General features: G+C 43.0%; 1 long non-coding RNA gene across 5 annotated transcripts in view; it reads right to left on the minus strand.

Annotated features, from left to right (window-relative positions):
• LOC140517541 (uncharacterized) overlaps positions 1-22,897 on the minus strand; it is a 29,642-nt gene extending 6,745 nt beyond the window's left edge. For 2 of the 5 annotated variants that reach the window (XR_011971628.1, XR_011971631.1), the window contains exons 1-3: positions 22,643-22,897; positions 20,800-20,976; positions 11,080-11,138 (exon numbers count right to left, since the gene is read on the minus strand). This is a non-coding gene — a long non-coding RNA (uncharacterized lncRNA). Of the gene's footprint in view, positions 1-4,977; positions 5,964-6,797; positions 6,929-11,079; positions 11,139-20,799; positions 20,977-22,642 lie in introns of those variants that run through there. The other 3 variants (XR_011971632.1, XR_011971629.1, XR_011971630.1) reach the window with 3 other exon arrangements.
• Between the last annotated feature and the right edge of the window lie 3,576 nt (positions 22,898-26,473).

Here is a 26,473-nt window from a genome sequence, read left to right on the forward strand (position 1 = left end):
TTTTGCTACAAACCCTACTTCCAGGGTGGGTGTTACTTCCCTCTAAGTGAGGACCTGAAAAGTCCTTAGCCTAAAAAGGCCAAGGCCTCCCATTGCATCCTGGACCATCTCCAGTCATCCTGATGAATATCTGGTCATTGGATTCAGATGACTCAGGAGGAGAAAGTGAGGCTGGTGACTTTGCACAGCCCTTCTTCGCTCAAAACAAAGTCAAGTGCAAGTCATGTCATCATTTCTCTGATGTCATTATCTTCTTCAAAAAGGAAGGATGAACACAACAACTTCTAGGGTATGAATCTCAAGGTTTGAGGTTACCCCAGCTCCTCTTCATTCTGATCTCTGGCACTGTGAGACTTTAGTGTGTCTGCCTTCTGGATATAAGTAATTGTGGGAATTTGTGGACTGGCAGTCAGTTTCAATTTCTGCATCATCTTCAATTCACATCTTATCAATCTTGCATCCATAATATCTCTCACCTCTAGTATTTTCTATTATCTAACATCTAGGGTGACCATGCTATTTCAGTCCTTCATTGCCTCTCACCTGAATTATTACTAAAGCCTCCCCACTGGGTCTCCCAATATTTGACATCCCCTCCCTCTCATCCTCTACACAATTGTCAAATAGAAATTTCAGAAAGTACAGATCTGACCTTGTCTTCCTATGTCACCTTCACCAGCCCTTAGCTTGTCCAGAATAAAATGAAAATTCTCATGTTTGGCATATAAAATTCTTCATAATCTGGTTGTAGTACTCTTTCCAGACTTAACTGACATTGCTTCATCTTGTACACTGTACACTATAAGCAAACTAGTCTCCTTATAGCTCCCCATACGTAGTATTCCATCTCTTATCCCTCGGTCTTTGCCCAGGCTGCCCCCATGTCTGGAATTCATTCAATCTTCATCCTTCCTTTTAGAATCACTACCTTCCATCAAATCTTACCCCACGTGCCACCCTCTACAATATTTTCCCATTTCTTAGCATTCTCACCTACCTCCACACTTCACAATATATAAACATATATGTGTATAATGTATAAAATGTGTTTCTCAATGTGTTTGCTGTTTCCCCAGTTGAATGTAAATTCCTTGAGGGCAGAGAGCATTGTTTCACTTTTGTTTCTATATCCCCAATACGTGGTATATAGTAGATGCTTAGTAGGTGCTTAGTAAATGCTCATTGACATGAAATGATCTTCACCTGGTAACCATGATCCAAATGTTGATGGTTAGATATTGTTTTTTTAATCCCTTCAGATTGCACCTCAACTACGGTATGTTCATAGAAACTCAAAAGGATGAAGTCTTGCCTCTTCCTTGCAAAAACTAGAAGATACAAAACATCCTTTTGTGTTGCAGTGGCTCAGACCACTTAAATATGGGGGGGGGGGTGAGAATTTTCTCTTGACTCATTACACAAAGACCCTACCTGCACTTTAGGGGATTTTCTCGTACTTGTGTGCTAGTCCTCACCCAGAAAACCTGGAACAATATGTATCTGGAACCTATCTTCTTCCACAAACTGAAGTTGATGGCCTGCTTATAGGTCCTCCTTATAGTTTTATTAAAAGGAAGGAAACAAAACAGAAATCCTTGATTGGGCAATTATTCATCCCAAAGGTGTCAGGAAATCCTTACAGTAACTTATATTTCTGAATATGAGGGTTTCTGCTTATGGAAACCCTTCCCCACAAGTCCTACCTGGAACTTCCTGCTCATTAAAGAGGGAAGGGTACACATGGCGACTTTTCTCTCTTTCAATTTCCTGATTCTTCCAGGCTTTGTGGCACACAATCTGCAAGTTTCTCAAACCAATCATTGAATATATATTAAGTACCTACTATGTGCCAGGCATTGTGCTAGTAACTGGGGATACGAAGAAAAGTAAAAGATAGTCCCTGTTCTCAAAGAGCTGAGATGAGATCAATGAATGCCTATAGGATCCTCCAGACTTTCAATTCTATCTTGCCTAAGCAGGATGAAGGAAAAGGTATCTTTAGTCTACTTCAATCCAACAAGCATTTGTTGAACACCTACTATATCAGACACTATACTAGGTGCTAGGGATATAAAGCAAAAATGAAATAGTTCCTACCCTTACATTCTGGTGGAAGGGGTGATGGAATCATTTGATTGAGTCTTTCATGCCGTTCTTATGGAAATGTTGGAGAGCTGTCAGCTAGAAGAGAGACTAACTCTATGGAATAGGTTTCTGGTAGAGGAAAGGCAACTACCGTCTGGTAGTTTCCTATATTAACTAACTGTTCTTGCTAACTAAGTTGTTTCTATACTATTGGCCTGCAAATGCTCTTAGTGCCCCCTCTATTTCAGTAGTCCAGGGCAAAGCCCCAACTGTACTGCCTTAATGTTTGTTTGTTCTTTTAGATTTTATCCCAGTCACAATCTCCATTTCCAGAGTTTCCATTCCCAGAATACTTCGAGGTTTACAAAGTTCATTTCTCAAAGCCCACCCTATACAATAGAGGTGCAAGGATTATGATCCCTATTTTATAGGTGAGAAAGAGTACTCCTAGCCTACACAGAGACAGGGACACAGGACTCCTGGCAGCACCTCATTTGCCTTGCAGGAGTTTCTAACTCTGGCATCATACTTTTTATTTAAGGTACCCTTGTTTTAAATCTCATTAGTTTCATTACACCCAATTAAGCTTGCATATGCTCAGAAAGCATCATTACATATTTTAATGAAAGAGCATTTTGGATTAATTATGGGCTGACATTTTAGAATATCTTCACCATACAGAGCAAGGTTAGAGAATGTCTGTACTTTTTATAGATGCAGAAATGAGGGTGCTATTAAATTTCAACTTCCAGAATCACCCTCTACAACTCTAGGGTAGAACACAGACTTATCAGTAAGATCTGAGAATGTTTTTAAAAGTCCATGGTTTAAAATATCTCTACTTGCTATCAGTCAAGATTCCACCTAGAAAAGAACTTAAGACATTTTTGTTCTGGGAAGCTGGGTGACTAAATGAATCCAAAAATGGTTTCTTCAATACTTCAGGAATCTGTGGTTTCCTTGCGGGAAGGTACTTCTTCCTCTGCTGCAGATCACCATTCCTCTATGACCTAATAGGTCCCTCATTCAGTCAACAAGCATTTATTAAGTACCTATTATGTGCTAGGCCATGCATTAAGCACTTGGGGATGCCAAGAAAAGCATATTGTCTCCCTGCTGAGACTGTGAGCTCCTTGAGGCCATGGGCTGATTTTTGCAAATGACTAAACGGTGCCCTCCTCCCTTGGCAGAGTCCCACCCAGAACTACCAGTCTCCATTGAACCCCATGGCAGAGATCTCCTCTAATCGATGCCCTTGAATTCCTTAACCTGACAGAATTTCTAGAGAAGCCTTCAGATACCATAACAGCAGTGACCAGGTATGACAGAACAGGTCTTTTTGACCTGTGGGGCAAAGCACTCTAAAATAAACTTTTGAAGGCAAATTTGGTTTGATGAGGAGGGAATAAAGAGGAAGGGACTCCTATCTCCCAAGGTAAAGGGAAGCCAGAACATTGGACTCCATCTTGACATCTACTCTGGTATTCTCATTTTCTACCCCACTGCTGCCCTGCTTCTCCCATCACCACCCTCCCCAGACCCCAGAACTGGACCCTCTGTACCACATCTTTAGAATTTCCTGTGAGTTGTCCCTTTTGCAGGGATTAATCCACTCAGCTTTGAGGTTTCCCTCAGCTGAACTGCCTTGATTAGTGAGGCAGTAGACACAAACACAACTGGCTAATAGTAGCCAACTGACCCCAGATCATATTTCACTTTGTGTCCATCCATCAATTCTAGTCATCTTGCTATCCACCCAGACATTGTACCATTTGTCCTCTACCCTCAAGACTAGACCTCCAGAAGCTGTGAGCTGATTCAATCATTCTGGAGAGCAATTTGGAACCATGCCGAAAGGGCTACAAAAATGTGTATATCCTTTGACCCAGCAATATTGCTGCTAGGACTGTATCCCCAAGAGATCATAAAAATGGGAAAGGGTCCCACATGTACAAAAATATTTATAGCAGCCCTCTTTTTGGTGGCCAAAAACTGGAAATCAAGGGGATGCCTGCCAATTGGGGAATGGCTGAATAAATTGTGGTATATGAATGTAATGGAATACTATTGTGCTATAAGAAATGATGAACTATGAGGAAGACTTCAGAGAGACCTGGAAAGACTTATATGAACTGATGCTGAGTTAAAGGAGCAGAACTAGGAGAACTTTGTACACAGCAACAACCATAGTCTGTGAGGAATTTTTCTGGTGGACTTAGTACTTCATTGAAGTGCAAGGACTTAAATAATGCCCAATGCTCTCTTAAGGCAAAATGACTTCTACATCCAGGGAAAGAACTATGGAATTTGATCACAGAATGAAGCAGATCAGTTCCTTTTGCATTATGTTTTGGTTTGTTTTATGATTTCTCCCATTCATTTTGATACTTCCATGCAACATGACTAAGGTGAAAGTGTATTTAATAGGAATGTATGTGTAGAACCTATATAAAATTGTATGCTGTCTCAGGGAGAGAGTGGGGTGGCAGGGGGGAAGGGGGAGAGGGAGGGAAAAAATCTAAGACATATGGACGTGATTGTAGAACACTGAAAACAAATTTTAAAAAATATAAAGAAGATTGTACCTCCAGAGCAATGAGTTCACTCCATCTATCTCACTCCTTTCAGATTCCATTGAACCATCTTATCATCCCACTTTTGACCACATGCCATTCTCCTCTTCCCCTTTACCTCCTACTCTGCATATAGCTATTAAATTCGTAGTATGATTGTCTTGGAAAGGGAATGTCAATGAACTGCATACAAATCTATCTGCCATGCCCATGACTCCTCAAATCACAGCTTCCTACCTTGTCCATCACACCTATAGATGTGTTATCTCCCTTATTGATTGCAAATGTTGTGTCCTTTTCATTTAAGAATCCTCAAAGACTTAGCACAGTACCAGGTACTTAATCAACTCTGAATAAATACTTTATAATTCATGCATTTTATTTTTCATGAGTGGAGACTGTAAAACTCTGAGAAGTCACTTCTGGGGAGGCTGCTACAAGTACAGAGTGTCAGGGAGGAAGTCTGTCTTTTGCTAATTTCCTGTGTTAACTAACCTTCCTAACTAGATTCAATGATTTCTACGTCACTAAGGAGTACAAACGTGATCAACCCTGTCTAAATCCCTGGATCACCCCTCCCTAGTTCCTCAGGAGCATAGTAATTACTTGTCTAGGATTCAGAGTGATCCTAATTACACTCTCCAAAAGCCCTCCTCCCTTATAGTACTGTTCTCATTACTGCTATTCATAGAAATATAGAGTTCAGTTTTTTATTCTTTTCTCACCCTTGGTCTATGAAAAGAGAAAATACATCAAGCTACCTATTTTATGGGACCAAAAAACTGAAGGAGAGAAGAACTAAATTTCTAGGGACTGACCTCTATTGCTCATGAGTCTGTAAGAACAGATGCAGTGGAAAGAGTTCCAGGAGCACAATTCTAGTCCCACATTTTCTATGAACTAGCTAAGACATTTTGGCAAACATTCTCCATCTCTGAGCTTCAGACTCCATACCTGTACCTATTGGCAGGGGCCGGGGTGGGGGGGAGGGGGGGAGGATTATAACATGAGAAGAGAAAATCCTTTAATGTTTCTGGATTTGTTTAAGAACAGTCACATAAAAACAGTTGAAGATTAAAGTTTATATTTTCCAAAAAGTTAAAAAAAAAAGAATTATTGGTATCATTGAAGACATTCACTTCCTTTGCCTTTTGGTAAAGATAGGGACAAGTTCCCTTCTCTGGCCTCAGTGCCCTCATCTGTAAAATGTAGAGTGGATCTTGATCATCCCCAAGGATCATCCATCCAGCATTCTAGGATCCAGTGGTTTATGATCTTGCATCATAAAGTGAATCTATAAAGAGACTGATTTTTTAAAAAGATGAATCAGGAGAGTATTTTTTTTAAAGCATCAGTCTTGGAGTGTTCATTGTTGTCACTCATCTTTCATTCTCAAAGAAGACCAATGAGATCAGAAGGGTAATGATTTGACTTGCTAATTTGTTGGACTGAAGTGAGGCAGAGTTGTGCTAAATCATCAGCCTCATTCTGTCCTCTACAGTCACCAATGTCCAGTGGCAGGACAAAAGTCAAGATGACTGGTGATGGTCCAAGATGCAGTGGGTGACCTTGGTCTTGCTAAATTAAGGTCTTTCCCAGGTCTCAGTTTGGGAGCATTATAAGTTGACAGTATGGTACAATAAGAAGGGATGAATTTTCAAATAAGAAGGGGTGGATTCAAATCCAGATTTTGTCCCTTTCTATCCATAGGACCTAGGGCTAGTTAGGTAACCTCACACAGGACCTTAGTTTCCTCCTCTATAAAAATGACTTCTAAAGATATGTGACTCCCAGTTGTAAGTTTATGATCCCAGTGTGGCTACCTCAACTCCAAACATTTTAAAGGCTCCCCTTGGTGAATTGACTTCTGATACAGGCCATAAAGCATGTGAGAAGACAAAAACCCACTGCTCAATCATCTGAATGCCCTGAGCACTGCTACCAAGCTTGGTCTTACTCTAAGTTAGTTCTGAATCTCTTGTAACTGTTCCCAAAAATAAAATTCATTTTCAAAGGAAAAAGATTGGTTACTATTGACAACTGGAACTCTTACTTGTCAGTGTATTCTTCTCCAAACTGCCTTGTTTTTATTTATCTGCATATGTATAATCTCCCTTCTCTCCCAAACCCCTCACTTACATGCTTAAGGGAATGTAACTCCCTTGAAAGCAGAGATTCTCTCATTTTGATCTTGTTATGGACCATCCTTAAAATGGATCTTGGCATGCGCAAGTGCTTCATAAATGTGAATTGATTTGGAGATGTTTAGCCTGGAGAGAAGATTCAAGGGAGACATGATGATCTATTTTAGGTCTTTGAAGGGCTGACCCATTAAAGCAGGTTTAGACTCTTTGGTCTCACAAGTTAAAACCAGAGACAGTGAGTGAAAGTCACAAAGAGGTGACTTTAGGCTTAAAGTAAGGGAAACTTCCTTAATAATGGAGGTTATCCAAAATGAGAATGGGTTGCCCCAGGAAACAGTGGGTTTGCCCTTGATGGAGGTCTTCAAGCCAAGGTTGGATGACCCCTATCATGTATTTTTAGAGTCAAGAATCTTTTGGGAGTGTGAGTTGGACTGGGACTACGTGGTCACTGACGTTCCTTCTAACACTGAATTTCTAAGAGTCTATGATTTTATGAATTAAACAATTTTAAATTGTCATAAGTGATTCTAAAAGCAGTTTAATAAATGTTCTCTGTAAAGGAATCTTCCTCAAAATAATTGCACAGTCCCCCAACATGACTACTTTAAAGAAGATTGGGATGGATAAGTCTTGGTGTATTTCCTAACAAAATATCACATGATTTTGTAGGTTTTGTGTATTGCTAGGACTTAGCATAGGCAATCTAATGTTTCATGTATGTTGGAAATAATCACCAGCTGTGCTAAATGCTCCCATGGTATAGAATAGCAATCCTTCCATTGTACTCCTCCAATTGAGAGCCCTGGAGCTAAAAAGTAGAGGAGATATCATGCTGATGCAACATTTCTGTCTCCCCAAGGTGTGCTCAGCATAGGAAGTCCAGTGTTCTTGTTAGGAGTGGCTCATTCCAGCACTGGAATGACCTGCTTTCTATGGAAAGGGAAGTGTTTGGATTGAGAGCATTCTAGCATCTCTTTCCTCTCTTCCCACTTTGCTCCTAGTAACTAAAATAACTGGTAACTCCTTGAGTTACCAGGGCATTTTCACCTACTGTTTATTGCCCAGAAACATTATATAAGGTTACAACCTCTAGTTTTCCCAGGACCCATTCCATATTCACCATTATGAGCCAGACTCAGATCCAAGACCACCTTGATGTTACAAAAACTGCTTCTTGATGTTATAAAAACTGCTTCTATTTTCCAAGTGTCCACCTACTCACCCACTCTCCCGCACCCCCGGTCCCTGGAAAGAATGTCAGAGTCCTTCTAATCCAATTCCCCTATTATACAACTGAGGAAACTGAGGTCCAGGGAAGTTCAGTGACTTGTCCAACTTCATGCAGGTAATAAGCATAAAATATGGGATCTGAACCTCAGTATTCTTTGAGAGTCAATGCTCTTACCTCATTGCCTCCCCAAAGCTCAGCTGGACCAATTAAAGGAACATCCAGAAAACCACAGGAAAAGGGGAGAAGGGTATTCTTTACTAGGTCCCTGAGACTTATCTCCCTTCACCATCCCACTTGGAAGGTAAGTATCATACAAGAGAAAAAAGGGGTCTCAAAGTTTCATTTCTCCCTGCCTCCTCCCACTGATGACTTCTGACTTGGCAAGATGGCGATTATTGTTCAGTTGTTTCAAGTCATATTCAAAACTTCATGATCACATTCGGAGTTTTCTTAGCAAAGATTCTGGAGTGATTTGTCATTTCCTTCTCCTGCTCATTTTATAGATGAGGAAACTGAGGCAAACAGGGTGAAGCAACTTGCTCAAGGTCTCATAGCTACTAAGTGTCTGATTTGACCTTAAGAAGATGAGTCTTCCTGACTCCAGGTCTGGTATTCTGTCAACTACACCAGGGAAGGCATAGGAAGAGAGGAAAGGAGAAGGTGGAGGAAATCCCCTTACTTTCTTTATCAACATTCATGGGATCACTAGTTGAAAGCTAGAAGGAATCTTAGAGTTCATCTAGTCCAAGGTCTTCATTTAGCACATGGAGAAACTGAGACCAAAAGAAGTAACCTAACTTGCCCAAAGTCATGCAGTTGGCAAGGGGTAGTTAGGATTGGAGCCTGAGTACCTTGACTGTCCACCCATGGTTTTCTCCACTAGACCCTATTCTCACTTCCTTCTCTTCTTTAAGACCTAGGATTATAGAGCCATAGGCTTTGAATTGGGAGGGACCTTTGAGGTCAACCAGTTCAAATTTTTCATTTCAAAGATGAGGAGACTGGGGTTTAGAGAGGACAAAGGGATCTTCCCAATATCACCCAAGCACTAAATTGCAAAGGCAGGATTTGAACCCAGGTCTTTTTGACTCTATGTATTGCATCCTACACATTCTGCTATACCACCTCTCATTGCTCTCTTTTGCTCTTTAGAGACTGGGGAATGATGTTTCACTCCCCTACATTTCATGCCACACCTCTGTCTAATAGTCTGCCAGGTTTAAGGAGCAGGGAGAGGACTGCACTATCACCTTTTCAAACAAGAAGGTTGGAGGAATCACAGAATATCAAATCTGGAGCAGTCTCCACCAGCATGTGCAACCTCTACTCTAGGAAGATCTCCCAACACATGATGCCTACCACCTCCTGAGACAGCCCATTCCAACCTTGTAGAATTCTAAAGGGGAGGAGGCCATTCTTGACATTCAGCCTAAGTCCTTCTCTCCTTAACTTCCATTCCTTACTCCTCCTGCTACCCTCAGGGTCAAACAGAGAAAATCTAATCTCTCACATACTGACAGACTTTCAAATACTAGGAGGCATCTTTAATGTTCCTTCTCTTCTCCAAGTCTTCTTTATCCCAGGTTCTGCATTCTCCCAAGCCTCAAATGTTCTCAACAGAAGGCATTTCTCCAGCTCTTCATGTTGCCCATGCCCTTGTCCTAATGCTTTAACTCTGTCTAAATCTGCCCCCATGTGGTGCCCCTCCAAGCAACTGGCAATTAGTAGTTCAATTCTAGATCTTAATCACTGGCTATACAGCGGGCGGGCTGCCACACTCACTCAGAGTTAGCGTCAGCTACCATGCAGCATTGGAATATCCTCAGTGGTGGCAAAACATTTTCCTCTTCAGGCAGGTAATTGACTCATTCAGAACCACCAAATCTGGGTGAATGATAATTTGGGGTACAAACCATAGCAGTGAAGTTTAGAAAATTTAGAAAAGTTTAGAACCCTCCCTTCCAGTGTTTAATTAATGCCCTTTTTTTTTGCATGACTGGTATCAAGAGTCCCATTGTATGTATATCAGGACCAACCTGTAGATAAGGCTTTGGCAGTTAAGAAAATGCAAATGAGGAAGGGAGAACTCTGTTCTAGATTCTGGTGATTGAAGGCTTCAGGAAAAGGTATCGACAGTGGAGGTCTGTTCTATAGAAGTATTAGACATTTTTCTGTTTGTCCCTCCCACAGGACAGAACTAGGAGCATTTAGGGTAGCAGCTGAAGAGAGAAATCGGAAACTTGATGCCAAGGAAGCTGCTGTCCCAAATTGGAATGGATTGGCGAGGGAGACACTGAGCTCTCCATTACTGCAGGTCTTCAGAAAGAGTCTGAATGACCCCCTTGTTAGAGGGATGGAGAGAGAAAGCAGATAGAATGGAAAGACCACTGGATTTGTGGGCCAAAGACATTAGTTTCAAACCTGCATCTTTTACTTCCTTATGTGATCTGGGACAAGCCATATGGATAGTATAGTGAGAAGAGTATTAGATTTGAAATCAAAGGAGCTGAGTTTAAATCTGGATGACCTTGGGTAAATCACCTATCCCTGTGGCCTCAGCTTTCTCATCTGTAAAATTAAGGAGCTGCAGTAGATAGTCTCTAAGGTCCCTTTAAAATAAAAATCTATGATCTAAAATTATTTCACCTTCCTGGTCCACAGTTTCTTCATTTGTAAATTGAAAGGACTTTAGGCTACTGTGAATAACATTCAAAGCCACTTTCCACCCTAAATCCTTTGACCTAGTATTCAGTCATGGGTTAATATAGATGATTTCAGAGATTTTATGATTCTCAGAAAGAGAGCATTTGAGGGTGGTAGGCACAGCAAGAGACTGGGGAAGGGGCAGGAGGTAGGACCCAAGGGAAAATAACCTAATTTGTGGGGTTTTAGTAGGCTGGTTTGACTTTATAGCATCTCCTAACAGAGAAGCATCCCTGTCCTCTCTAGCTATTAGCTGATGAATACTCATGCTTTAGCAAGACAGGAATAGTAGTCCTTGGGGAATTGGTGCCCAGCAAGCTCTTATCATACTTTTATCACTTACCACACTTTCAAAGGTAGTTGACTCAAATATGTAACTCAGACATGTCTTGTCATTTCTTCCTGCATAAAGACGAGGGTGATTAGTTTTGAGTATTGCCTCAGAAATCCCAACATTTAGCACCCCATCATGGGGCAATCAGTCATTTAAGAAGCCTTTATGAGTACTTAACTATAAGGCAGGCACTTTGTAATTCACAAAATCAAACAAAACAGTGCCAGTCCTCAAGGGCTTATATTTTATTGGGGGATGGGCAATAGACAGACATTACACAACATAATCTCCCATCATTTTCATAGGAAATTAGACATTGAGATTTCAACATCATAGATATCCCAATAAAAGGAGAAAGTCTCTCAAGGCATGGAGCCTCCCCTTCATGAAAAAAGACTAGATGACCATCGTATGTTATGAATTAATCTGTGTCTAAAGGTTCTTCTCCTTTTCCTAAAATATTCCTTCTGACACAGAATGAAATTACATAATTTCAGAGTTTGGAAGAGATCCCAGAAGCCATTTAGTTTAACTTGTACCTGATCAAAACTCCATTGTACAATATTGTGACCCTGATCATCTAATGTCCACATGAAGACCTCTCATGGAGGGGAACTTGCTACCTCCCAGTACAGTCCACTCCACTTTGACATAGCTATCATACTTTGGAAGATTTTCCCAACCTCAATCCTAAATATGTCTCTCTCTAATTTCTATACTTATCATAGTTATCATTCCATTTTAGATTAAGGCAATAACCCCAGGAGGTCTTTGTGAAAATATAGACTATGCTGAATAGAAGGGTGAATTAAATCATCAGCATGGATTACCAGGTCCTAAAGGAATGGAACAGAGGACAAGAAAGTGTTGAATGCAGAAAGAGAGGAGGGAAAGGTGCAACATTTAGGGGGGTTCCCATATTTGACATCCAATGGACATCATGAAGGCACTTTGGGAACAAAGCAGAAGGTAGAAAAAGAAGATGCCAGGATGGTGGAAAGAGGGTTAAGATGACATGTCACTTACTTCCCAATCTTAATAGAGCTATGCAGGGACATGGGCTAAGGACCTTTTATCCCTAACTATGAAACAACACCTGGAGTTATCAGTCACTGGTTTGAGAAGGAAGAAGAAAAGTATAGAGAAATATTGGAGCACAGAAGGAAACAAGGGGAGGCAATCATGAATTAGCAAAAGATAAAAATACAGAGAGAGAAAAAGGGGTAAAGAGGACCCTGTAGTATGCCTGTACCCATAAAATCCATTTTACAGATATGAGATGGAGGCAGTCTTAGCATCACATTTTGGGAAAGACATTGATAAGTTGGGTATCTAGCTAGGCTCTACCAAAGGGAGCAGTTGGAGTAGTTGGGGATGTTTGTCCTGGAGAAACTTTGGAGGGGCACGATGGCAGCCTTCACACATTCACAAGGCTGTCAAGGGGAGTGTGATTAGATTCATTGTGCTTGGCCCCAGGCAGGAAAGACAGTAGAGATGTTTGGAAATTGCCAAGAAGTAAATGGAGAATTAACACTGACAATCTGGGTCATCACCCCAACTACTTTATGACTAATAATCAAGAGTATTTTGAATGGATAAGTTGTAGGATGCTTCACAGCCTCCTGCCTGAGATGAAATTGGGGTTCAGTTTTGAAGGAAGCCAGGAACACTCAAAGGAGAAGGAATATTCCAGGGTTGAAGAACTACCAGTGCAAAAGACAGATGGAGAGTGTTATGTGAGGAGCAGGAGCTAGGCCAGGCTGGTTGGACTCTAGTGTGCTTGGGGGGAGGAATGTGGAAGAAACCTGGAAAGAGAAGCCACAACCAGGTTGTGAAGACCTTCAAATGCCAAACAAAAGTTTATATTTAATCCTAGAGGTGATTGGGAGCCACTGTAGTTTGTGGAGCAGAGGGTTGACATGGTCAGGTCCACACTTTAGGAAGATCAATTTGATGGTAATTAGAGAAAAGACTAGAGTGGGGAAAGACTTGAGTCCAGGAGACCAGTTAAGAGGATTCCATAATATTCTAGGTGAAAGGTGATGAGATCTGACATAAAGTAGTGGCTGTGAAAGAACAGAAGGAGACATAGGTTAGAAATGTTACGAAGATAGATATAGAGGATACAATTTGGCAATTGATTGGATATGTGGATATGGCAAACAAGAGATGCTTGTCCAAGTTGGGTTGGGGAATGGGTTCTCTGTAACGGCCCTTTGGACTCTGAGCTTCTGTGGTTCTCCAGAGGCTGCTTTTTGTACTCTAATGAGCTAAAGCATTTGTGTCTATGACCCCACAGTCACCTTGTCCCCTAATCCACAAAGGTCCCCCTCCACTTTTCTACCATAACATGGAGGCTCTTATGGGGTCTCAAAAGCTGAGGCTGAGAAGCTCAAACTGAAGTAGATTATCTAGATATCTCTGGCCACAGGTCCACATGTAGACCATGAAGATGTTATCTGATACACATCTTAGCCTCAGGGAGTGGTACTTTCTGCCATATCAACTATCTACTGTGGATGGAAGAGGTTTTAGTTCATGTTTGTGGGAAGATTACCCAAGCACCTTGAGGACAGGGACTGCTTCATTTTTGCCTTTTCATCCCTAGATCTACTATAGTGCCCAGGACTCAACAGGCACTTAATAAATGCTGGCTGATTGACTGTCAATTAATTAATCAATGGGTCTTTGAAGTATCACTGGGCTTTCACTGATGCCCATCAAAGTGGATTCTGGGACAATTCCTCCTTCTCCTCCTTTTCTCATTTCAATAACCAGGGAAAATGAAAAGTGAGTAGGATGGATGGGTGCTGGGAACTCCTGGTAGCTGGAGAAGGGAAGATAGTGTGCAATTGATGAGAAGGAAACATGGGAGATCATCGATGAAGGATTTGTCCCAGGAGATTGCAGGGAAAGACTGAAGACTCAAGGAAAGAGAAAGAGGCAACATTTTTTTTAAACTAAAAAAATGCATTGAAGTAGAATCTTAAGGTTCGTCACCATGAGAAATAGTCTGTTACTCATCTGGAAGTCTGCAGAGGAAGCTGTTTATTTCTCTCTCCTGTGCTTCCTGCTTGCGCAAGCATCCATCTCTCAGCCTCCAGCTGAACAGAATGCTATAGACAGGCTGCCTTGGAGATTGAGTCATGTACATGCACACGTGTATGTGTGTGTGTGTGTGCGTGTGTGTGCGTGTGTGTGTGTGTGTGCAGAATTGGTGCCAAAGGTAGGAGAGAAAAAGGAGAGCCTAGAATGGAACCCTGGGGCAAACTTTTGGGTGTCTGTCAACAAGATTCACACAAGATGGTTAGGAATAAGTAGATTGAAATCTGCATCTTTGGAGAGAATTCCTAAATCAATAGAATCCCACATCCATTTGAGTATTTGAGCCACTGAGGGAACCTGTTATTTCATCCATATAGGGAAATCCAGATGCACAAGGGTGTTTCAGAGCTTTGGGTTCATCTCAGGACTGGAGGGGCAAGGGCTGGGGCACCATATTGTCCAAGGTGGGTCTGATCCATGAGGCCAGCTGACTGGCAGGGAAGGGACTCCGTGATTTTTCTAGCAGTTCCCAGATCTCATTTATTCATATTTGTGCTGACACCTTTATTCTCTCTGGTTATTCAAATGGGAAAAGGAGAAGAAGGAGAAATTACCCCAGAACTCACTGCAGGGGGTACAAGTGAAAGTCCTTTTATGGTGACACTTCAAAGACTTATCCATTAATCAATCTGATATCAACCAACATGCATTTGTTAAGCACCTACTATGTGCTGGTCACTATGCTAGATGCTGAAAAACTGTCTCTCCAACGAAGCATACCAATGACTCCTCAGCAGCTTATAACCTTAGAGAGTTTCCAGAGGGGTTAAGTCAGGGTCAGAGGCAGGGGGTCAGAGGCAGGAACTGAACTCAGGATTTCCTGCATCTGGTCCTCTAGTCACCGTATGATGCTGTCTCTTGATGATTGTGTATAGGGCATTGAAGGTTTACAGAGCACTCTTCTTAATGACTCTCTAGAATACTTTGCACAAATAACATTATCCCCATTTTACAGAGAAAGATACTGAGGCCCATAGAACTGAACTGATTTGCCCACAAGTGTCACAGCTAGTTAGTGTCAGAGCTGAGATTTAAACCCACTTCTCTGCCTCTGTTTTCTTCATCTGAGAACCCTACCAGTCTCAAACAAAATCAAACAAAAACCCTTGCAGAAATCCACTGTTTAATGACTATGTGTATGACTGACTGAACATCTTTTTATGGAACAACAGGCAGAAAATAAGACTGACCAACCAACCATCTCCTGAATCCCAGGGAGGTCAGACATCTGCCTCTTGCTCTGAGATATGACTTTGAAAAGGAAAATGTTCTTAAGACCCTAGATCTTTGCATAGTGTCTCTCTTTTGCATTTTAATTTCTAACTCCCTTAGGTAAAAAGTAAATGGTCAGTCACTAAACTATTTTTCCCTCTTTGGTTCTGACCTATGGCATAGAGAACTTCCATGTATGGAAACTCTCTCCGCTGTTGAACAACTTTTCAGCCTCTCATAACCTTAGAAAGTCATTTGGGGCATTCAAAAGTTAAGTGGCTTTTCCAAGCTCCAAGTCAAGCAGGAAGCCAGGTGTTCCAGATTCAGGGCCCAGTCCTCTTCTGCCACAGAGCTTTCTAATCTTTATTAAGGCAATGACTACATCCTCTGCTTTATTATAAAAGCCATCTGTGAAGTAAATGATTTACCCAACACGAACCATTATAAATATGTCTCCTATGAACTTACTTCTCTAGAGATGCTGGAACAAGAATGATTTTATTCAATATAGTGTTCCATGCCCTCAAGGAGGAGGCTAAATGGGAAACCAGGGTATGTCACAACAACCTTGGTGAATATTAACAAGGGCTGCAGAAGGGTACCGGTACTCTGCAGACTTGGCATTTTCTAGTGTCTTGTCTGGGGGCCCACAGGAGGACTGCTTGCTTCTCTTACTGGTGCCCTTTACCCCAAGAGACCTTGATGGCTGCTGCCTGATGAAATGGCTCATTCTCCACATCTGCCCCTCCTCAAAGACACCAACCACCCTTCCACATTAAAGAATGTTTTTGTCTTTTCATCCCAGCAGGTACTTCTGTGCTTTGAATCTGCTTAATAAATATTGGTTGACTTGAACTGAATTCCTAGAGCCTATGTATGATAGGATCATCTCTCTCCCATATCTTCTGCAAAGTTTTAACCCTAGGACACTACGTATCAGGAACTGTGATCTTCTAAGAGCATTACTGACCTTGACTTTCTTTTATTTTTGTCTGATATCTTTCTCATCTAGATAGTGGAATGGATAGAGAGACCATCGAACATGGAGTCAGAAAGCTCTAGATTAAAATCCTGCATTAGACACTTAGTAGGTGTGTGACCCTGGACAAATTGCTTAGACCTCTCTCACAGGTTAGTTATCCTCTCAGATAGTTATCCTATCTATAAAATGGGAATAATAATAGCATCAACCTCCCAGGATTGTAGTGTGAACAAAATGAGATATTACATGTAAAATGCTTTGCAATCCTTAAGGCCTTACATAAATGCTAGTTATTATTACTTTTTCTCTATGAAAAGTCTATATATGCTGACTCCCAACCCAAAAAGATTCTAATTCCACGGAATGGGTCTCCCACATGTTTTTCCCCTTTCTCTTTGGTTAGACCACATCTGGTTCTACTCAATGGCTGCTTTTGGACCCTCCTGGCTTAGAGTGAATATCAATAGTAACAGTTTCTCTTCTGAGGCTCCTGACCCTCCTAGCAGGATTTATCTATTTTTTTTTCTTTTCTATTAAAGGGGCCATCACCTGACTCTTTTTTTAAAGAGGCCTATTCTCTGAATGGGCATTACCTCACTTTAAGTGAGTACCTGAAAAGGTACTCATTAAAAGACCAAGGTCTCCCATTGCATCCTGGGCTGCCTCCAGTCATCCTGAGGAATATCTGGTCACTGGATCCAGATGGCTCAGGAGGAGAAGTGAGGCTGGTGACCTTCACAGCCCTCCCTCACTCAAAACAAAGTCAAGTGCAAGTCATGTCATCATTTCTCTGATATCATGATCCTCTTTGAAAATGGAGAATGAATACAATAACCAACCTGTGAGAGCACATCTGGAGCCTTGTTTAGGAAACACAGTCAGAGGAGGGTAAAGGTTATAAAGACCAGCTGAAGGACCTGGGGATATTTGTGCTGGAGAAGAGTGAAGGTAGAACCCAGGATCAGTGTAACTACCTTTGAAGGCCTCCCTCCAGAGAGAAGGAAGAGCCTTGATGTCTTAGGTCCCAGAGGTCAGAACTATGAACAAAGTTGGAAGGAGACAGAAGGATTGAAGAACAAGATTGTGAAAACTTGACAGCCCCCAAACTAGAGCTGTTCAAGAACGACTTTTCTATTAAAGGATCTTGGGACCCCCAACCCTTGAAATCTTCCTGTGAAGGCTGAGAAAGTACTTGTCTGGGGGTCTCCATACTGTGTTCCCTAGTCATCTTCACACCATGCTCCTCATCCTCTAAGCCCCTCCTTTCTACCTTCAGCTCTGGAAACAATAATTCAGTCAACTCTGCCATTAATCAATCCATCACGCTGACTCCACTCACCATTTCTGTGACTTCTCTGGCCACCGCTGCCTCTCTTTCTTGTCTTTCCTGTTAGGAAGTTTCCTTCCTGAGGGCACTGACTGTCTTGCTTTTTGAATTAGGGTTCCCAGCACTTAATACAGTCCTGGGCACATGGCAGGTGCTTTTTCACTCATTCATGCATGTGTACATTGTGGAGGGTGGGTGTTTATTTAGTTGTTTCTAGACTCTAATGTCCCATACAATTCTGAGATTCAGGGTCCTTTTCAGCCTTTAACCATCTTTTCCTGAATTTCTTTCTTCACTTACTTCCTACCATCTTATGTTCACAGGAAACAGTGATCAGATGGGACTTCACCACTCCACTGGTAGTAGATTTGGCCTCCAGATAGGAAAATTAAGTCAATTGTGAGAAGAAAGTACTTTTAAGAAGAGACAAAAAAACAAAAACAAAGAACTGTAATAAAAGAGAATTGATTCCACTTCTGCCTTCAGAGTTTCTCATCCTTTCTGGGTCAATGTAACCTATAGAATTTTAAGTCATGGGATCCAATTTATCCATTCTCTGAGCTCTTTTGAATCTGCTCTCCAAAAAACCAGGGTAACCACAAAGCCATGACTAGGAATTTGGAGGAGGAGAGTGAATAATGCCAGCAGGAACTTGGCAGCAAAATGAAAGTCTACAATGGCTATAAGAAACAGGGTTTTCCAGACCTTTCACCACAGAGTTTGAGGGGAGGAAGGCAGGCCCTCAGCCTGGTTAAGTATACCACCTAGCAGCAGGGCCAGTGGAGAATGGTGAGGTGAGGTTCAAAGGTCATCCATGGACTTAAGAAGAAAGTACCCTTCATCTCCATGCCTGCTGTTGGTGCCCTGGGGCTAAGTCCTCTTCACTGGGGTATTTTTCTTCATAATTCAATGGTAGTTATTCTCATGCCCAGATACATTTGTGGTATAACTAACAGATTCCTGTCAAAGTCTTCATGCTGGAAAAAGTCAACCTCAGCTGTTGTCTGGGAGGAAGTTCTTGGGTAGACAGCCAGCTTCCCGATCCCTCTCATTTCTTCCTTTCTCTTCCCTTTCTCCTGCTCCAGGTTTCATACAACTACTACTAGGTCTCACCTATTTGTTGTTTCAGCTCCTCTTTGCCAAAGAATCTTTTGCTGATTTTCTCAGATTCTCTTCTGATTTCCCCTCGGTTTGCCTGACCTGGAGATGAAAGTGGAGCACCACACTCCATAAAGGTATCATTATGGAAACATGACAGGAGTAGGATGTTCAAGGGTACAGGAGTAAACTTAGACCTGAGTATCCTATTCCTCTTTTTGGAAAGGATAGCTTTGCATTTGTCATCTGGATGTATAACTCATGGGATACCAGAAGACTTTCAGTCACCAAGGGAATGAGGAAATTTGCTGTCTCTTGAATGAGAAAACTGCAAATGGTTTATAGCATTTATTTGCCATAAAAGGGGGGGACAGGTTTTTCTCCTTTTGGATCAGGGGTTGGCCGTGCTGAGAGGAGCTGGTTAGAGTCATGTGTGAGGGGCAGGAAGAAGGTCAGTTTGGCCCCAGCAGGACCCTGTATTCGATCTAGAATGCTAGGTCAAAGCTATGTTATAAAGGGCTTTCAGTGCTGAAGTGAAGGATTTATAATTGATACTAGAGAGACTAGCGCACCAATGGAGTTTGGAGTAGGGGACTCAGATGATCAGATCTCACTCCAGGAAAATACCTTTGCTGTTATGTGGAGGACAAATTGGAGAGAGGTGGGACCTGATGTAAGGACATCATTGAGGAGACTGATACGATAGTCCATGCAAAAGGTGGTGAGGCCTAAACTGCAATGGTACCTCTGGTAGCAGAGAGCTGAGTCAGGAGAGAGATGAGGAGGGAGAAATGATGAGATCAGGTGACTGCACCTGTGAGGGGAGGAGTGATGAGTCAAAGCTAATGCTGAGGTTGTGGATCTGAGAGACTTGATGGAGGGAGGTCCCCTTGGCTGAAGGAGGTGGTAGGGAGAAAGAGAATAAATTCCCTTTGGAGCATGTAAGTCTGTGGAACATCCTGCTTGAAACACCCAAGAAAAAATAGAGACTCCTTTTTTTGGTTGGGGAGGGGCATTGAAAGCCCTTCATAATCTGGCTCAGTGGATACAGCCCAGGCCTGGAGTCAGAAAGACTCATCTTCATGAGTTTAATTCTGGCCTCAGACACTTTTTAGCTATATGACCCTGGGCAAGTCACTTAACCCTGTATGCCTCAGTTTCTTCATCTGTAAAATGAACTGGAGAAGAAAATGGCAAACCACCACAGTATCTCTGCCAAGGAAACCCCAAATAGGGTCATGAAGAGTCAGATTCGACTGACAAATGACTACGCAGCAATAATCTGCCTTGAATCTCTCTTTCCAGGCTAGTTACACACTGCAGCCAAACTGATGTTCATTTTGTATGTACTTTGGTGTTTATTTATCTTCATATTTTTCTTTTTAATAGAATATATACCCCTTGAAGACAAGATTAATTTCTACCTTGGTATTTCCTTACCTGGTACATGGCAGACACTTGAAACGTATTGTGCAATCATTTTTTTGGTAGAACTCATCTTTGCTATGTGAACCTTGAACAAGTCACTCCCTCTCTAAACCTCACTTCCTTAATCTGTAAAATGGAAAGACAGTCTCTTGGGGTTATTGGAAGCAAAGCCCTCTTGGAACTTTTAAACACTGTATAGCCATGGGGTCTATTATCCTGGCTGACTTGAGTATAGTCATCTTGTTTCCTTCCTCTTTAGATGATAAATTTCCTGAAAGGGGGTGGAAACATAAATCTGTGGGCTCCATGGGAAAGTACAGAGCATAGGACCTCACCTATACCATGGGTCCCAGGCAGCCCTGGCCATGAAGTCAAAAGATGTAGACTCTTTGACTTCCTGGCTGTGTGACTTTGACCAAGTCATTTTCCTTTTTTCTGTGCCTTAAAATTCTCATGTAAAAACTGAGAATAATAATACTTACCTTGTCTCCCTTATAGAATTACTATGAGAGTATGCATAAAGAGTTCTCTCTTCAGAAAAGCCTTTATCAATAAGCTGAGGGGTGAAGAGGCTTACCTTTGGCTCCCAAGCATCTTGGCCAAATCTTGCAGTTGTCTAGAGGTGTCTTTCTTGTTTTATTTTTGTCCATCCTTATGTTTTCATCAGTGGAGTGGTCCTGGTGTGGAAACTCCCTCTGCTAAGACAGGTCAGCACTGGCTCTGCAAGTTGGCGTCTTAGAGAATTGTCTGAAAACTAATGACCAGTCCAGGGTTATATAGCATGTCAGAAGGAAGAGTGGTACCCAGGTCTTCCTGATCCGAAAGCCAGCCCTTCTGTCTTGATGTCCAGAGATAAAGATCATACTAACTATAATAATAGTTAGTACTTCTAGAGTGCTTGAAGGTTTGCAAAATGCTTTGCTCATCAGATCCCAGTACACAGACAATCCTAGTACTAGAAGTACCACCTGACTCCAGCTGCTCATTTGGCCAGTAAGGAAACCAAGACCTAGAGAATCTAAATGTGTTGACCAAGGTCACACCAGGAGCAACTTCTGGGGTAGAATTTGATTCCAAAGTCAGCATGTTACCCAGCTTCACCAGCAGGCCCAGGGAACAAGGCTTGAGTCAGGAAATCAGAGCCCAGTTTCTAGGTGAAGGGCTTGGTGACCTGGGGTTTATCATTGCCTGCTTTGTATCTCCAAGTCCCTCTCAGTAAATGATAGATAATAGCACCTCCTACTGACAAATACCTCCAAGGGACTTAACACATACTCTTTAGGAACTCAAAGCACCTATCTTCAGATCCCATGATCATAGTTACGTCTTTATTATATGGCTCTTCTCCCCCATCTCCAACAAAGATTCATGGAGCAAGAGAGAGTCCTCTGCACAACCATCTTGACAGGAACCACATTGCCTGCCAAAGACCAGAGCTACCGAACTAGAAAGGGCCCTGACAGTCGAGGAAGTGGGGTAGATTGGGGAAAATGAGGGGTTTACAGTCAGAGGACCCATATGCAAATCCTATCTCTTCTATTCAGGACCAGAGTGACATGAAGCAAATCTCTTAAATGTTTCTGGGCCCCAGTTTCCTCACTTGTAAAATGAGGGGGTGGTACTAATAGTAGATGAAGTCTGAGATCCTTTTCAGCTCTGGGTGGATGATCATCTAGTCTAGCAGAGCAGAAAACTGAGACTCAGAAAAGTTAAAGGTCTTGTCCAAGGTGACTGAAACACTCTGATTTATGTGTATCAGTAAGAGCATTGCCTCCAGTGATGCAAGATCACAATCATTTGTTGCTGTCTCTGTCTCTCCCCGTCCCTATGTGTCTGTCTCTCTTGCTCCCTCTGTCTCTCTTTGTCTCTCTCTTTCTGTCTCTGTGTCTCTCTCCCTCCCCCACTACTACCCTCCAACCTCCTCACCCCATAAATACCTTTCCTTGGTTATTCTAATGACTGGGGTGTCACTGGAACCTGGCAAGAGATCAATGTGTTCTGACATCTCTGTGACAGAAGGAACAGATGACGAGAGTGGCCTGCAGAGACCCCACGGTCCTGTCCTGCACCTGAGGTTCCCTTCAGGACAGACCATGGACAGGACAGTCACTGCCCACGACCTGAGCTAGGTTCACAGGACAGTGCGCAGCCCTCCGGGCCAGTAGAACCAGAAGGAATGGATCAGATTTAGACTGGGAGGGAGCTCACAGGACGTCTAGGTTACTCACAGGATTTAGTGAAAGAGGAAAATGTGGCTCAGGTAACCCAAGGTCACACAGCTAGTCTGTGACAGAGGCAGAATTCGATCCCAGCTCCGCCGACTCCCAGACCTGGACCCTAGTCCCCCCTCCACACTAGCTCTGATCTGATCTGCCTCATCTTCTGTCCCTAACCCTCCATCAATAACTCAGTCTCCTTGCCTCTGTCTCAAGGCAGGGCTCAGCACGTCATCAAGCCGTGTATCTCTAAGGCGGTAGAGTCGGGGCTGGCAGCGGCTTTTCCGGCGGAGAGATCGCGGGCTCCAACTACCTTCGCCCCTCCCAGCCCTGCGGCACTGCGGGAGCGCCAGCTAGGGATGATCCGATGCGGGAGCTCCTGGGAGCCCCAGTCCTGGGCCGGCCAAGCTGCAGAGAGGACGAGCTCCTGCTGCCGGGCCTGCAGCCTGGCGGGCCGGGGACAGGGACGGTGGATGCCAAGGCTGACTAAGCAAGGCTGGGCTGGGCCAGAGCCAGGCAGCTGGCTGCTGCAGGGGGAGGGACTGGGAGAGGCAGAGGATGGTGGGCCAAGGGGGAGCCCCGGAGAGGCCACCCACCCCTGCCTTTACAGATGAGGCCCCAAGAGCTGAGGAGAGACGATAGGGTTATAAATGTGAAACTGGACCTCCCACCTCAATATTTTACAAATGAAGAAACTGGGGCTCAGGAAATTTAAGTGGTTAGCCCCTAACAGTAAGTGAAAAGCTAGGTTATCGGTCTCCAAATCCAACAGGCTTTCCAGCCTGTGTCAGAGACAGAGAAATCTGAAGGCTCAGGCTTCTGGGAGTTGGTCAAGATCCAGCTATATGAAGCCTCTCCAATTCCTTCTTACTTCCAGCGTTTTGGATCTCCTTTTTCCTGTATTTCTTGTATTTGTTTGCTTGGTGTCTCCCCCATTAGCTTGTGAGGGCAAGGATTGACCCCCACCTTTCTTTGTTTCCCTAACTTCCTGTGTGCCTGGCACGGTAGTGGGTGCTCTGTGAAGACCTACTGACTGCCTGAGATTTGTGTTTGTCCTTGATATGGGGGTTCAGGTACCAGATGGAGGAAGAACCACGCACATTCAAATCTAACTTGGACAATGGGACAAGTCACTTAAATTCTTTGAGCCTCAGTTTCCTCATCTGTAAAATGGGAATAAAAATCCTTATGGCACTGTCCTCACAGAGTTGGTGGTAAGAAAATACTTTGTTAACCTTAAGATGTTATATAAAATTATTACATTCTCATTTTCACATTTTATTTTATTATTGTCATCACATTATCAAATCATTTTCTTCTTGTTCTATGGAATTCGAATAGAAGAAATCCTGGCATAAGTCACTTCCCTGCTATTATTTTTGTGGTTACTGTTCAGTAGTTTTTCAGTCCTGTCCAACTCTTCATGACTCCATTTGGGGTTTTCTTGGCAGAGATACTGGACTGGTTTACCATTTTCTTCTCTAGGTCATTTGACAGATGAAACTAAGGCAAACAGGGTTAAATGACTTGCCCAAGATCACACAGCTAGAAAGTGTCTGGGGTCAAACTTGAGTTCAGGTATTCCTGACTAGAGTGACTAGGTATTCTATCTACTATACCACTTAGCTGCCCCTCTGATACTATTAACTTTTTAAAATATTTATTAATAATAATCACTAGCATTTATACAGGACTTTAAGGTTTACAAAACACTTTATAGGTAGGATCTCACAGATGTTCTTTTTTTTATTTCCATTTTACAGATGAGAAACCAGAGCAGACAGACTTAGGGTTACAGAACAACTGTGTGGAAAGCAGGATTGGAACTCAGCTCTTCTGGACTCTAGACCAGTGTTGTTTCCCACTGAACCATTTAGCTTCCTCTGATCTAATCTATGGGTAAAATGAATAAAAGCATGTCCAGGTCAGTTCAGCCTCTGTAGCCCTCCTTCGAGCACCCGCCACATTTCTTCCACAGGGCACCGGAGATGGCCAGTATCTCACCCTCTTCCTTTGATTTTTTTTCTTCTAGTTAAGAGGACCGGAATTTGATCCTGGTCTGACATCTACTAGCTGTGTAACTATGACCACAATTTCCTCAGTCTCAGTTTTCTTAGCCTTAAAAAGGAGAGGCTAATACTTATCAGTCCATCTGCCTGGTTCTGCTGTGTGGAATAAATGTATTTTTTTGTAAAATATTTTGTGATTTTGAAAGCACTATATTAAGGTCAGTTATTAGGATCATTATTGCCATAAATAGCTACACATGCGAATTCATTAAAAATCACTCCAAATCTATGACAAAGAAATCCAGCCCTTCGACAGACAGGTTTGGCTTCTGTGACCTTCCACTGGTGCACTGGCTCCTTGTCCTACCCCTGGGTTCTCCTCTCCCCTCAAGGGCCCTTGGGATTCAAGCTTCAGGCTGAGAGTGGATTTTCCCCCAAAGGCTCACCTCTGCCAAAGGCCTGTCATTGGGCCTGAATGGGAGGACTCTGTGCCATCCCACACCACTTCTGGCCTTGGCTCCCTAGTCAAACAAGGCTTTCAGGCCACAGCTGCGGGGCTCCTGAGATCATACGGCCAGGAGCCAGGAATGCAAACCAGGCTTGGGCCTTGGCTCGAGATGCCTTCAGAGACTTCCGGAACAAGTGGGGACTTGTTAGGGGAAACCCTCCCCTATCCCCACCACAGCCCCAGAGGAGCAATAGCTCAATGCCTTTTCTGGGACCCTGGCCCAAAGGCTCCCAAAAGGTTTGTGTGATCCCTGCCCCAGGGGCTTGTGGGAGCTCATTCATGCCTTTGCTTCAGGGCCTGCCAGCTCAGCAGATGACCCCACACAGCCCCAGGGTGGCAGGCTCTTGAGTGCTGCCCATGAGTCCTACAAAGTCCCCTTGTTCCAAGGATCCCTGTTGGCTAAACAAAGGCCTGGTAGAGTCTTGGAGGGATAAAGGCATCTTCTGCCGACCTCCCTGGGCAAGGGAAGCCCATATGCAGTAGGGAGGGGGGCAGCTGAGGGAAGGAGTGAGGGGGCAGATGGCAGGACCCCTTGAACTACAGAAGGGCTGCACTGGGGAGAGCAGCAGGTGAGATAGGCTCATTTCCCCTTCCTATTTCAAGGCTTTGCTTCTCAGACAGAAAATAGTAAAGACAGCTGACATTGATACAAACTTAATTGAGGTTTCCAACACCCTCTGTGTCTGTTATACCATTGGAGCCTCTAGCTCTCCCTTATAGAATATAGGGGCAGCTAGAAGGTGCAGTGGTTAGAGCTGGACCTGGAATCAGGCAGATGTAAGTTCAAATCTGGCCTTTGACACTTAAAAGCTACATGACCTTGGGCAAGTCACTTAACCCTGTTTGCCTCAGTTTCTTCATCTGTCAAATGAGCTGGAGAAGGAAATGGCAAACCACTCCTGTATCTCTGCCAAGAAACCCAAACTGGGGTACAACTGAAAAGACTCAACAACAGTGAGTGGAATGTTACCTGCTTGAGGGTAGGAACTATCTGGTTTTCTTGTAATTATACCTCCAGTACTTAGCATAGTGTCTAGCACATAGGAAGTGCTTAATAAATGCTCTGCTTCCCAACAAGCCTGGGAAATAAATACCCCTATTTTGCAGATGAAGAAAATGAGTCTTACAGATGACTTCCTAGGTGACGCCCAACTGTCTAAGGCAAGATTTGAATTCAGTCCTTCCTGGCTCCAAGTCCAGCACTTAGTGACCTGTGCCATGTTGTCCCTCAGTAAGTTCCCTTCAGATCACTGTTTATGATCCTGAAATCCCACTTGACTGGTGACCACGAGTAGGCTGAACTAAAGGATCTCAAAGCCCTCTCTAGTTGTTGTCACTGAGCTGTTTTTCAGTTGTATCCAACTTTTTGTGACCAATTTGGGGTTTTCTTGGCAGAGATACTGGAGGGGTTTACTATTTCCTTTTCCAGCTCATTTAACAGATGAGGAAACTGAGGCAGACAGGGTTAAGTGACTTGCCCAGGGTCACACAGCTAGAAAGTGTCTGAGGTTGGATTTG

Source organism: Notamacropus eugenii, chromosome 1 (genome assembly GCF_028372415.1).
Source record: "Notamacropus eugenii isolate mMacEug1 chromosome 1, mMacEug1.pri_v2, whole genome shotgun sequence".
NCBI lineage: Eukaryota > Metazoa > Chordata > Mammalia > Diprotodontia > Macropodidae > Notamacropus > Notamacropus eugenii.